We start from the raw sequence: 12,362 nt of genomic DNA, 5'->3' as shown, positions 1-12,362 counted from the left end.
GGCCTTGACCACGGCATCGTGACCTGGCATACCAGCGGCGGCTGAGCTCGCTCGAGGTCCGGGACCTAAGGACGTAGAGTGCTTGCATCTAACTGCCTTGCAGGAACACACGTTCACCAAAACTCAAGACCAGGCGCAACCCACCTTGAGGTAGGGCCTCGTGAGTCCCGCGCTGGCTCACGAGTGCCCAGATACACCTCGCAGCCCTACCGTGCAAGCCACGTGTCAGGGCGGGGTTGTACACGCCCCGAGGGCTCCTCTCGGAGGGGGGCCCATCCCATGCCCAAGTGGAAGCACCATGCTCCGCGCTGGCTGTTGACACTGCCGAGGAGCGGCTATGCCCGTGCACAAGCGGAAGCACTATGCTCCGCGCTGGTGATAAACAACTCAGGGCGACCCCACGGCCGCCCAGAGCTCAGCGCCCAGCCTTACCGCAACGCCTCCCCTCGGGAAAGCCGTGCATGGGGGCTGGGCACGGGGGCTGCGCATGGGTCACGCCCAAGCGCACGCCACCTAACCAGGTCCCCCGGGCCTGGGTGTTGCGTGCCCCTCCCGAGGCCTCGGCGAGGGCAGGTATGGAAATTGTTTGCACGTCAAGGGGGACTCCTGAGCATCGCGACTCAGGAGCCTAACTGGTCACGTAGCCCCTCACTCCTTGGTCCGTCCTGGTCTCCAGTCGGCCCAATGGCGGTTGAGGTATGCGCCCCCCCCCCCCCCACGAACTCTCCCTATATGCTGTTTGCGCGTTAAGGGACACTCCTGAGCATCGCGACTCACGAGCCTAACTAGTCACGTAGCCCCTCTCTCCTTGGTCCGTCCTGGTCTCCGGTCGACCCAATGGCGGTTGAGGTATGCGCGGGGCCGGGCTCCGCCGACGCAGAACGCAAACAAATAGGAGGGAAATCGTGAAATCTCGAAGCAAATATTACAAGCATATTGTCCTCACAATACCAAATAAAAAGTCTAAACGCCTCCACGAGGCCTGATACATGTCGCAGGAACGGAACGGGAAGGATGGACGCGGGTCACATCTAGACGTCGCCCTCGTGAGCAATTTTGTCTTCACCTTCACCACCAGCCGCAAGGTCGACGACGCCGGACAGAGGAGCGGAGACAAAGCCGCGGAACCTCCTCAGCAAGGCCCCCACCTGATCCTGCACGGCCGCGGCAGCCGCCTCGTATTGATCTTCAGGTACAAGCTCCAGCAGCTCGTCAAGGCAAGCGTTGGGGTTGCGAAGGTGCAGGTGGCTAAAGATGCGAGTCAGCGCGGCTGGAGACAGGACGTGAGCTTCTGCCTCCGCCATGGGACCGAGACCATCAACGACCTCCTCAAGCGCCTTCACCACGAGAGGAAGCAGCTGGGCGGGGCCGTCCTCGTCGGTGTCCAGAGGCTTCTCCAGGCCGTGCTCGTAAAGCGTCTTCAGCGCCTTGCGAGATCTCTTCTTGAGATCCGCGAAGGCCACACGGTCTTCGGCCAGGACACTCGCCTTGGCTTCAAGATCGGCCTCCCTCGTCCCCATCTTCCGCTCCAACTCTTCCAACCGATTGCGCTCGGCGGCCTGCTTCTTCCCCAGCTCCGCCAGATCGGCATCACGATTCTTGACGGCTTCCTCCCGGGCCTTCATCTCCTCCTCCTTCGCTTGGCGGCAGCGTACCTCTTCGGCGCGCTTGTCGTGCAGGCTCTGCAACTCGCCCTCCAGCGCTTGGCAGCGGTCACGGGCGGCCTTGGCGTCTTTCAGTGCCGCCTCACGATCGGCCGCAGCGCTGGCAGCTCTCTGCTTCTCCTCCTCAGAAGCCGCGGCGGCCTGACTCAGCACCGCGCGAACGGCCAAGTCGGAGTGGAGCCAGCCCGAGACCAGCTCCAGGCGCCCGGCCACAAGACGTGGGTCCGCCCTCAAGAGATCTGCCTGCAGCTGAGTCATCTCCGAAAGGGCACGCTCCAAGACGGCAGCAGGAGTAGAAGGACCAGGGAGTGGAGATGCAGCAGTGGGAGGAGGCGACATCATCACCGGGGCCTGGGGGATCGCGGGTTCCGGGGCGGCTGGGACCTCACCGGCCGCACCAGGCGCCGGCACCTCTGGAGCCAGCGGGGCCATGGGGGCTGACTCCACACGGCGATGCTCCTTTTGGCCTCGCGAGGACGACCAGGCCGGGGAGATGCGAGCGCTGTTACCTCCTTTCTCCGCGGGAGGCACGGCCACTGCGTCTTCCTTCCTCTTCTTCACCGAAGACGTGGGCCTGACCAATCAAGGGCGAGTATCAGGAAATGACGAGTACAGACAAGGACAAGGCGAAGCTTAAGACACTCACCGATCCATTGCGACGTATTCTACTGACCGCTTGAGGAGCTTGAAGCCTGACAACTTCGGGACCTGAGGGGCAGGCATTCGGACACCGACGGCACTAGGCGGTGCCGAGGCAGAGCCGGGTCCAGCCCCAGGAGGTATCGGGGTGGAGGCGGCACCGCGAGCCACCAGCGACGACCTACCCTTCGTCGGGATGAGGGGCTGCTCCCTCTCCCCTTGGAAGGCATCGGCCTCGGCATCATGAGGAAGGGCGCGGAGAATCTCGACCTTGCTCGGAGGGGAAGTCTCCCCCACCTCTTCCAGGGTCTTCTCCGAGTCCACCTCCTCTTCCCCTTCTCCGCGGGATTCGCCAGAAGACACCTCCACCAGTTCCTGTGCTGCGGGAGCTTCCGGAAGCGCCGGCGGCACCAACCCGCGCGCATCGAAAGTCGGCCTAGAGGCAACGAATTGCTCCCGGTCCCTGCGTTGGAACAGGGGAACGAAGGCTCTAGGCGGGTACTCCTGGTTGTCCCCGACTATGAGGCGCAGGACGGCATCCAATTCATCGCCCGGCAGGTCCCCTGGCCTCAGGCGGGTCTTGTTCTCCTCTTCGTCAATCTCCCAGAGGGGGGGCGCGCGCGCCTGAAGCGGGGCGACCCGCAGCATCAAGAACTCCCTCAGGAGCATCGCTCCCGTTATCTTGGCCGCCCTCGCATTGCCCGTCTTCAGGTCGGTCATCATCTGCCCCAACACTGACGATGACCGCTCGTCGACAAGCTCCGCCTTGGGCCACCCCTTGCCCTGCCGGGGCACCTCCGTAGGCAGGGCCAGGCGCGGATCGGCACGCTGGGCATCCATCATGACCCATTTGGATCGGATGTTGTCGGCCCTCTTCCCGGTGCTCGAGATCGAGTTGGCCTTGCCGCATGCGATGAAGTTAGCGCATCCGGAGATGTGACCCTCGCCGACACGAAGGAAGAAGAAATGGCGAAGCAACACCACGGACGGCATCACGCCCAGGTACGCCTCATAGTAGTAGGAGAAGATGGACAGGAGGAGGACAGAGTTGGGATGGAGATGCAACGCCTGCAGACCGTAATGGTCGAGGACTTCATAAAAGAAATCAGAGAAAGGGGGGATCAACCCAACGGCGACGCTGCTCGAGAAGAATGGGAAGAAGGTGCTCCCCTCAGACTCCGGCTCATTGGAGGCGAGCCGAAGCTCCGTCTTCCCCCACTCATTGCTCTCGCCCGCCGTCAGCAGGTGCACGGAAGCGAGGCTTTTTTCCGTGACGGTGGGCGCCTCAAGGGCCGGCTCGTACCAAGCCGGAGACGAGGAAGTCTTGACTTTGCGCGGCGCCATGGATGGCGGGTACAAGATGAGATTGGAGTGGATCTGGAGGTAGCGGTGGCAAGGAGCAAGAAAGGGGATCTGGAGCGAGGCAAGGAAGATGCAATGAAGGAAAGAACTGCCTGCGCCAGCCTTTGTCAGGGCAAGCAAATGCCGAGGTAGCGTGGGGATGTGGAGACGCCCACGTCCAATCAACCGCCACGCGTCGACCGAGGACGCAGGCTTTTGGGGCCCGCGGTGCTCCGAACTTGACCCTTGGCTTCGCCGCTAAGCCAAGCCCGAGCGAACCTTGGGCCCGGGGGCTACTGTCGGCGTTCTGGTAACGGGGGTCCCCAGACTTGCCTGCCTGCAGCCCACAGCGTGGCCAAGCAGCAGGCCGTACGGCCCATCTTCGTCAACAAGGCACCCAAGACCCTCGCGAGGGTCCAAGCCTCGCGAGGCGTATAACACAAGACCTCCTCTGGAGTGGCCTAGCCAGGCAGGCTCACGAGGAGCGGAGATATCAAGGCAAGGCAAACCTCACGAGGCTCTCGTGACGTGAGCCATGACGAACGGTACCAGGCGGGTGCCAGGCGGGCGCCAGTGCGTGCAGCGTCTCTATTTCCTCTTTGGTGCTAAGGAGGACAGCGCAGGCGAAGAGTACCGAGGCATCAGGCAAAGGTTGCCATATTGGTGCAACGAGACCAAGACCAGGAGGACGGCAAGGCGGAGGTCATCGTGGAGCCCAAGACGGCGTCACCCCAAATCTTTTCGCAGGCGAAGACCGCTTTTGTCAGGATAGCTTGTACTAGCTGTCCCCCTTCAAATTTGCCCGTCGTTGTTGGCTCCCTTCCCGCTCAATATTTGGGAAGAGGACCAGGGCCTATATAAGTAGAGCTAGCCACCACAGTAGAGGCATCGAATCCTCACACCACAAGTTCATACGCACAAGAACACCTCAACCTCAGGAGGTTGTTCTTCCCTTGTACTGTTCATCATCAGCCCAAGAGGCAATCCACCACCACCACACTGGAGTAGGGTATTACACCACAACGGTGGCCCGAACCAGTATAAACCTCGTGTCTTTCTATGTCGCGAGTTCGTTGAGTTCATCCGCGAGATCTTAGCGAGCTAGAGCGTAGATCGGTAGAAGGGAAAGACTTCGCGCGCACCCCAGTGTTCGAACCTTAAGGGTTTGCCGGAACCCCACATCCGACACACTGCTAGTACAGTAGCGAAACAAGTATATATTAAAAAAAAATATAAAAAGCTAAAGTTCAGGAAAGAATTCGAACTCAGGTCATCGCACTGCGAGCATCCGGCCCGGACCATGACAATAGGTGTTCGTTGCGGACAATGCAAGAGATAAACCTTTATAACAATGAGCCCGTCCGTTGCAACGGATCCAAAGTAGAATAATACATATTCACAAATTTGAAAGAAAACAGTTTAGTTTTGATATACATATCACTAAAAATATCTTATGTTTCACTCCAAATATATTCTTTGGGCTGTTTTGATGAAGTAAGGGAGGAATGTGGTTGGTTTCAAGATACTAAGGGGTTTTGTGTAAACGGGAGCAGAGAAGTGGGAATTGTTGCAAAAGGCCACAACTTACATCACAACCGTTAGATGCAGATCTAATGGTCAGAAATGGTGGATGACAGACACACCATCATCACCAACTGAGTCTTTTATAGGAGTAGGAGTAGAGAAAAAACTGAGTTGGTGATGATGGTGTGCCTGCCATTTTATAATATAGACTGTCCAATCTATATCTGACGGATAGAAAGCAAACAATGACAATTTTACAAAAGATACCCGCACCTCTCTCCACATTTACAGATAAGGCCTTGCCTCGTTCATCCTTATCTCCCACAACCTCATTGCTGAGCAATTAAAAAAGGAAGTCTCTGGAATAATCTGGCATGGTGGCTCCTGCCGGCGCCATCCATCCCCATGCCTCCGCCCAGTCCGACCACCAGTCACCACCACGCCCCACTCCTCCTCACCTTCTCTATCATCTCTCTTGAGATATCATTTTTTTGATGAAATGGTCGACATACCATTTTACGATAAAATTCTCAAGATATCATTAGTTTTTACACATGGGATTACTCCTGCATGGGTCAATCACAACAGGTGTTTCGTAAAAAAATGCATCTTGATGTTCCGTGCAATGCACGGGCATCTTGCTAGTTTTGTTGCATATAATTCCAAACACCACGTAGACACGGTCTTTGACCATTTTACAACTATGTTAGTATCATTGTTAGTGGTCAGCTGGTGCAAGCTATAGCCCCGGGTGTTTTAACCTTTTTTTAGTAATGATATCTGCCGATTGTTCGCCACGAGCTCAATCCTGGCAAATCCCACGTAACCGTCAGATGGCCTGTTTTTAAGCCATAGTATTTGACAAAACCGCCACCCTTACACACTTACTGTAACTGCGTCGCGGGCGTTTGCAACTGCCATGTCTCCCAGCGAACGTCTGCTGGGGATTGGAGTTAGCACCGATGGCGGTTCATAGTAGTTCCACGCTCGGGCATTGAACTTTGTAACTATAGATTAGAATATACTACTCCTCCAGTCCTACTCCGCTACTACTCTACTCCAGTACTGTGATCATTCAAGCAAGTTGTCTGCCATTGATATGACCCTACGCTGCTGGTATGTGTCTACTAAGTCAAGCGGCGTGCTGTAGTCATCATCACCTGTCCACTTCCCGCAGCACATATTCGCTTCTCCATCTTTGTCCGCACATAATCTTGTCCAATATTCCATCCCCGCTAAGGCGCCTCCCCCCTAGCCCGAAACCCAAGCACTAACAATGGCAGAACCAAGCAGCGTCCGCCGAAAGAGTGGCTGGAATTCGCTCCCCACAGAGGTAATCAAGCTCATTGTTTCACGTGTGGACAATCTCAGTACCATGCCGCTCGCCGCGTGCTCGTCGGGGCTGTACCATTTACTCAAAGCCCTCAGGCCTGAGCTTTTTAAGCTAGCTCCTTGCTTGCTGATGCCGCCTGATCTTCAGAAATGGCGTGTCACGCGGCATAACGATCGTAGGGTGGCGAGCATCAACCCCCTTGACTGCGATCCGATCCCTGTCACGCTCAACTACATTAACGGTATGTACTAGGTCGGCATGAACACGTCTTGGATGGTGCTCGTCGACGGTCGCGGTAGCTGGATGCTCGTGGAGGTCTACACCCGGCATCCCCCTTCCTTCGATTAACACTGCACTGCTTTTGCACCGCGACCCAGAATACTCGGAATCTTACAGTAGCCAACATGATACCAAGTTTGATTTGCTCAAGGTTGTAATCTGCCAAGTGCCCACAAGATCTGCGAATTATAAAGACTTCAGGCTAATTGCATTCTTCAACCGCGGTCTCGCCTATCTGACAGGTCACTGCGGTAAGTGGATAAATCTGCACGTCCATCGCAGGATCATACATCCTCCATGGTTCTCTAATGCCATTGAACACAAGGGCTTCATTTACGTTGTCGACTCCTTCTATGGCTGGACGTATTGCTGGCCTACTCCAGTCATCGCTACAAACAGTTGTTACAACAGTATGTTACTTTCCTAAGATATCATGATGGCTTGCTTATATTACTGTCAACATTTACTGAAAAATATTCATGCTCATAACATGTTGTTCTTAAGATTGACTACATTAAGAGCCCTTTTTTATTTGACTCCAACTTGATATGACGTTGTAGGCCGCCTGGTGTCCCTACCCTTCCTAATCCCAGAACCTTTCAAAGAAAAGCGGCATGGCAGTTGCAGGTGGTTCCTGGCTCGATCAGGCGACGGCGGACGATTGATGATCGTTCGCACGTACCGGACGTGTTGTTTCGCGGAATACAATCACAGTCACTGCAAGGTCTTTGAGCAGGATCCCAGCTTCTCTGGGCCTTCAGGAATTTTTGACTGGAGGCTGGTAAGTAGCCTTGGTACACGCTCTCTGTTTCTTGAACTGAATTATCCGATTAACCAGGAGATAACCAACGACAAGGATCATGATGGCAACGCGGTTTCGTTCATTAGGCAAAACTGTGTGTACACAGCGTACCATGTGTCTCTGCATGCACCATACCCTGATATGTGCCGCCACGCTCTGCAGCCCAAAGTAGGAGAGAGGGTCGCAAGTATCAGACTTCAACCTGCTGGCTGGAGTTTCCCCCGTCAGGCACCCATCTGGTTCAAGCCGTCAGCCAATCTCTACAACTTAATAAATAGTAACGTCTAACTGAGCCAGTTAGTTAGATGCGTACACTTGGTGTAGTAGGATCTTTATTTAGTTTGATGCATACACTTGTTCTTCTTTGGTAGCCCTTTTGTAATGATGGTTGATGTTTGGTTTGGAAGAGAGAGCTGCATCTTTACTCTTCAAGCCTGCTTACTGTTGTTGCACCCCCAGCCCTGGTTCCTGCTGCTGCTGTTTTCAATGTACAATCAGTAGTATATTTCGTCTGTTGGTTGAATAAATGTGTTGTTAGAACGACAAACACAATGTTTTGGAAGTCGTTGCACGGTCCGATCCTTTAGTGCCCCGTACCGTACGTAGTGCATACTATTTTTGGTACGAAACACACTTTCCACTTGTTGATAACATGCAGCCCACTGATGAAGGCCCAATAGAGGAGTCCATAATTAACTGGAAGGGAGGCTCTCACATGAATCCGGCCCAGGTACATGCTCATGTTCCCCTAAACATAAATAAGTAAATAAATAAAGCTAAATGCTCATGCACCAGTTCTTTAAATTCACGATTTAACAGGAGGATATTATTTCCTATGATAGTGTCGTTACATTCAGTCGATATTATTCTTAGGCAAAGATAGCGACCAGTCTTCTTTCTCCCACCATTTTCTTCATGCAACCAGCGGACCCATGCAAATCGTAGTCAACGTTGTAAATAGTTCTGGTCCATTTTTATTTTTCAATAAGAATGTCCAACCCAGCCCAGCACATTGGTGACATCACTTTATCCTCCGCCTTGGTGCTCTCGCCGCAGCGCCGCCGTCCGGCCCTGTCAACATAGTGAATCGGGAGAGGACTGTAGTTGTGAGTATGACAGTACAGACCCACCAGGTCCACTCCCGAACACAAGCAAGCGCCTCTTTTAGGCTAGTCATAGTGGGAGTAACTTAGCTAGTAACATAGCCCACTTCGAGAAAATTCTGCTTATGTGGCAAGTAATTAATGAGAGGTGGTAACATAATATGTTACTGTAACATAGCGCTTTCCAAGACAAGATGAGTCTACAAGCTAATAAATGAAGTCATCTATGATAGTACTATTATGTTACTTTGCATTATGAAGGTAGTAACTTAGACTAGTGTCATATGCATGACACTAGTCTAAGTTACTCCCCACTATGACCAGCCTTACTACTCAGATGCACCCCTCGTTTTTTACTCTAATCCACCCTGCTGATATATGGGACCCACATCATTTTCAACGTATAGTCAATTAACGACAGAATTGCACAACTTTTTTTTGAGTAGTAATTCAGAGGAGCAGGCTATAAACTGGGTTATGCGGTCTCTGCGACCCGTCTAACAACATGACCAGCCCAACAGTTTTTTCTTTGGGAAAATACGTAGCCCATTATTTCTTTTTGAAGAATACCCAAGCTAGGCCTATTTGTTTTCTCAGACTTACTGGGCTGCAAATCTTTCAAGACGAGGAGGGATGCATTCCGGCCTGGCCAAAGAGTATGGTCAATGTCTGTTAAAAGTATTATCAAAGGGGTTGAAAATTCCAAAAAAATTATAGCAAATGGGAAATTAGATTATTTTTTTTGTTTTTGTTCTTCACTGATATTTTATATTTCATTGGATTTAACATGACATGGTACTAATTTATTTTTAAATTTGTTTTACTATGGCTACTAATTTTTGGATTAAGAATATTTTGTTCCCCAGCAAAAAAATTGCGAATTTCCAAAATTTCGCACATATTTAGTTCAATTTTTTAACCCTGGTACTGACGAGAAAATGGGTAGCAATTCTAAAAATGGAAAATGGACTGCAATAAATTCCATATGAATTAGAAAATGTGTAAAAATTATAAAAATAATAGCAAATGGGCTGTACACGCCACAGATTTCGAGGCTGACTTGTTTACGCGAGGCTTTGTTAGTCAACACACGATTCTAGCAGCAGTGACTGTTGGATGTCCATCCAACGGCCGACGTGCTTCTTCAATCTTTGATCTTCCTGCTCCAGCCGCCTAAACTAGCACCGGCGCGACTGCCTGCTCCCAGCTCTTTTGGCCCGCTGTGATGCCGCGCAGGCTTCACCGGCCCACCCTACTCACTCTGCTGGCCTGGCCGCACGCAATCAACTGCCTCCTTATTACGCGAAAAAAATGATTCGTCCCACTAACATCTGGGGCGCACCGGTTGGGAGGCTGACCTGTGGGCCTACTAAGTTGACGCGTATGCAGGGCTTGTTAACTTAGTCAACAAACGATTCTAGCAGCAGTGACCGTTGGATTTGAATCGAACGAACCTTCTGCTTCTTCAATTGCTGCTCTTCTTGCACCAGCCACCCAAATCAGCACCGGCGAGACTGCCTTCTCCTGCCTCCCATGGTCGGCTGTGCTGCCGCGGAAGCCTCACCGCCCCCTACTACTCCCACCGCTGGCCAGGCCCTGCGGCGACGGCAACCTCACACCGCAGCCCAACCAGTGAACCCGCGTACTCCTCTCCGCGTGGGCATCCACTGCCACGTCTTCCCCGGCTCCGCGTCGTCCCCTTCCTAGGCCTCGCCGTCGTCCACCGCCCTGGTGCTCTCGGCGCAGCGTGGTCAACGTGGTCAAGGAATGACTACCATCGGAAGAGTACTGTACGTGGAGAGGCTAACAACTGGGTCCACGGCCGCAGCAAGGAAGTGCCTCCTTATTACGCAGAAAATAATGATTCCTCCACCTGACATCGGGGACCCACCGGACGGGCCACCGTATTTCGTGAAAAAAACGTTTCCCCCCTGATTGCTGGGACCCACCAGCTACATCTTTGCACGCAAGGAAGTGCGTCCATATTACGGGCAAAAAAATGATTCACCCCCTGACTGCTGGGACCCACCAGCTACATCTTTGCACCCAAGGAAGTGCCTGACAGTCGGGACCCACCCAGTCAAAGTGTACGTAGCGTTGCCATTCTGGTCGCGAACGTGTACGTACATACTGTTCGATGTAGAGGCGCGCACGTGTCGTAGTAGAGGCGTGCACGTGTCGTAGTAGAGGCGCGCACGTAGCATGTACACGTACGTACAGTGGCCAGGGTGCAAGAAAGTAAATACGGCCACGTACGTACATACCGGCGGGGTCTCGAACGCCTACTCGCGCATACGTACGGCCAGGGCTCGTGTACATGGCTATGGCTGGGTCGGATCGGAGAAACTGCGTCGTCATCGTGTTCATGGGGAGCCAACCGGCTGGGTCAGGACGGAATGTGTCGTCGTGTTCATCAGGAGCCAACCGTCTTGGAAGGAACAGCTGATGGAAACGAGGCCTGCCGTACCGCAGAACGGAGGAACCGGCCTTGTGTTCGACCGGCCACGATGGAAACGGGATCCTGTTCATCGGGAGGGGTCCGGTGTACTGCAAACGGAGGAAACAAACCTCCTACGGTCGAAACGAGGTCCTGTTGATCGGGAGGGGTGTGGCGTACCGCAAAATGGAGGAAACAGACTTGTGTTGGAGCGCTACGGTCGAAACGGGGGTCTTGTTCATCGGGAGGGGTGTGGCCTACCGCAAAATGGGACTCCACGGGATACTGTTCATCTCCACCGTTGACCTCCTCTAGCCTCCACGGGCTACTGTTCATCCACCGTCGACCTCGTCCAGCCTCCACCTACGACTGTTCATCCATGGGCTCCTGTTCATCCAGCCTCCACCGCGCGCTCCTCCACCGGCTACTGTTCAACCAGCCCTCTCCACGGGGGTCCTGTTCAACCACCCCTCCACGGGCTATTGTTCATCCAGCCCTCCACCGGCTACTGTTCAACCAGCCCTCCACGGGGTCCTGTTCATCCAGCCCTCCACGGGGTCCTGTTCATGCACGGGCTCGATTGATCGAGGTATTGTTCATCCAGCGGCAACGGCCTCTACTACCACGGGTTCCTGTTCATCCAACCCCCACCGGGAACTGTTCATCCAAACCCCCCAACAACGCTCGTTGTTCATCCAGAGGCAGCATCGATCGGCTTCAGTTAGCAGTAGTAGCGAAGGAATCACTCGGCTTCAGTTAACAACAAGGGATCGATCGATCGCTCTGGTGCAGTGTAACGCGTAGCCTGCAGTGCAATCTATCAGGTTCAGTTAGAGCCCAATGCCTCGCTCGGGTTCAGTTAGAGCCCAATGCCTCGCACCCACGCGCGTACGTGTACGAGAGAAACGCGCATCGCTCGGCCCCCGACCACCCACCGTAACTGGGGACTCCCCGATATTTTCCGCGCCCTCGCTTCTACCATGGTTTTTTCCATCATGGACGACCCAAAGAATGTCATGCAGCTGCGTCTCTGGCCCGCCCAGGACGAAAAGCCCATTTCCTGTCATGATTTTTTGTCACAGAAGTAGGACCCCACCACATCTATGATGATACCGGGTTTTGTCACAATTATCGTCATAGAAGTGTCATAAGTATGACAGAAAAAAATTCGTTCGACCCAAAATGTCATGGACGTGTCTTTTTTTTAGTGTTTTGTCCCTCGGTCATATTTATCGTAGTG

The sequence above is a fragment of the Triticum aestivum genome, chromosome 3D (assembly GCF_018294505.1).
Source record: "Triticum aestivum cultivar Chinese Spring chromosome 3D, IWGSC CS RefSeq v2.1, whole genome shotgun sequence".
Classification (NCBI taxonomy): domain Eukaryota; kingdom Viridiplantae; phylum Streptophyta; class Magnoliopsida; order Poales; family Poaceae; genus Triticum; species Triticum aestivum.
This window is presented reverse-complemented; position numbering follows the sequence as displayed.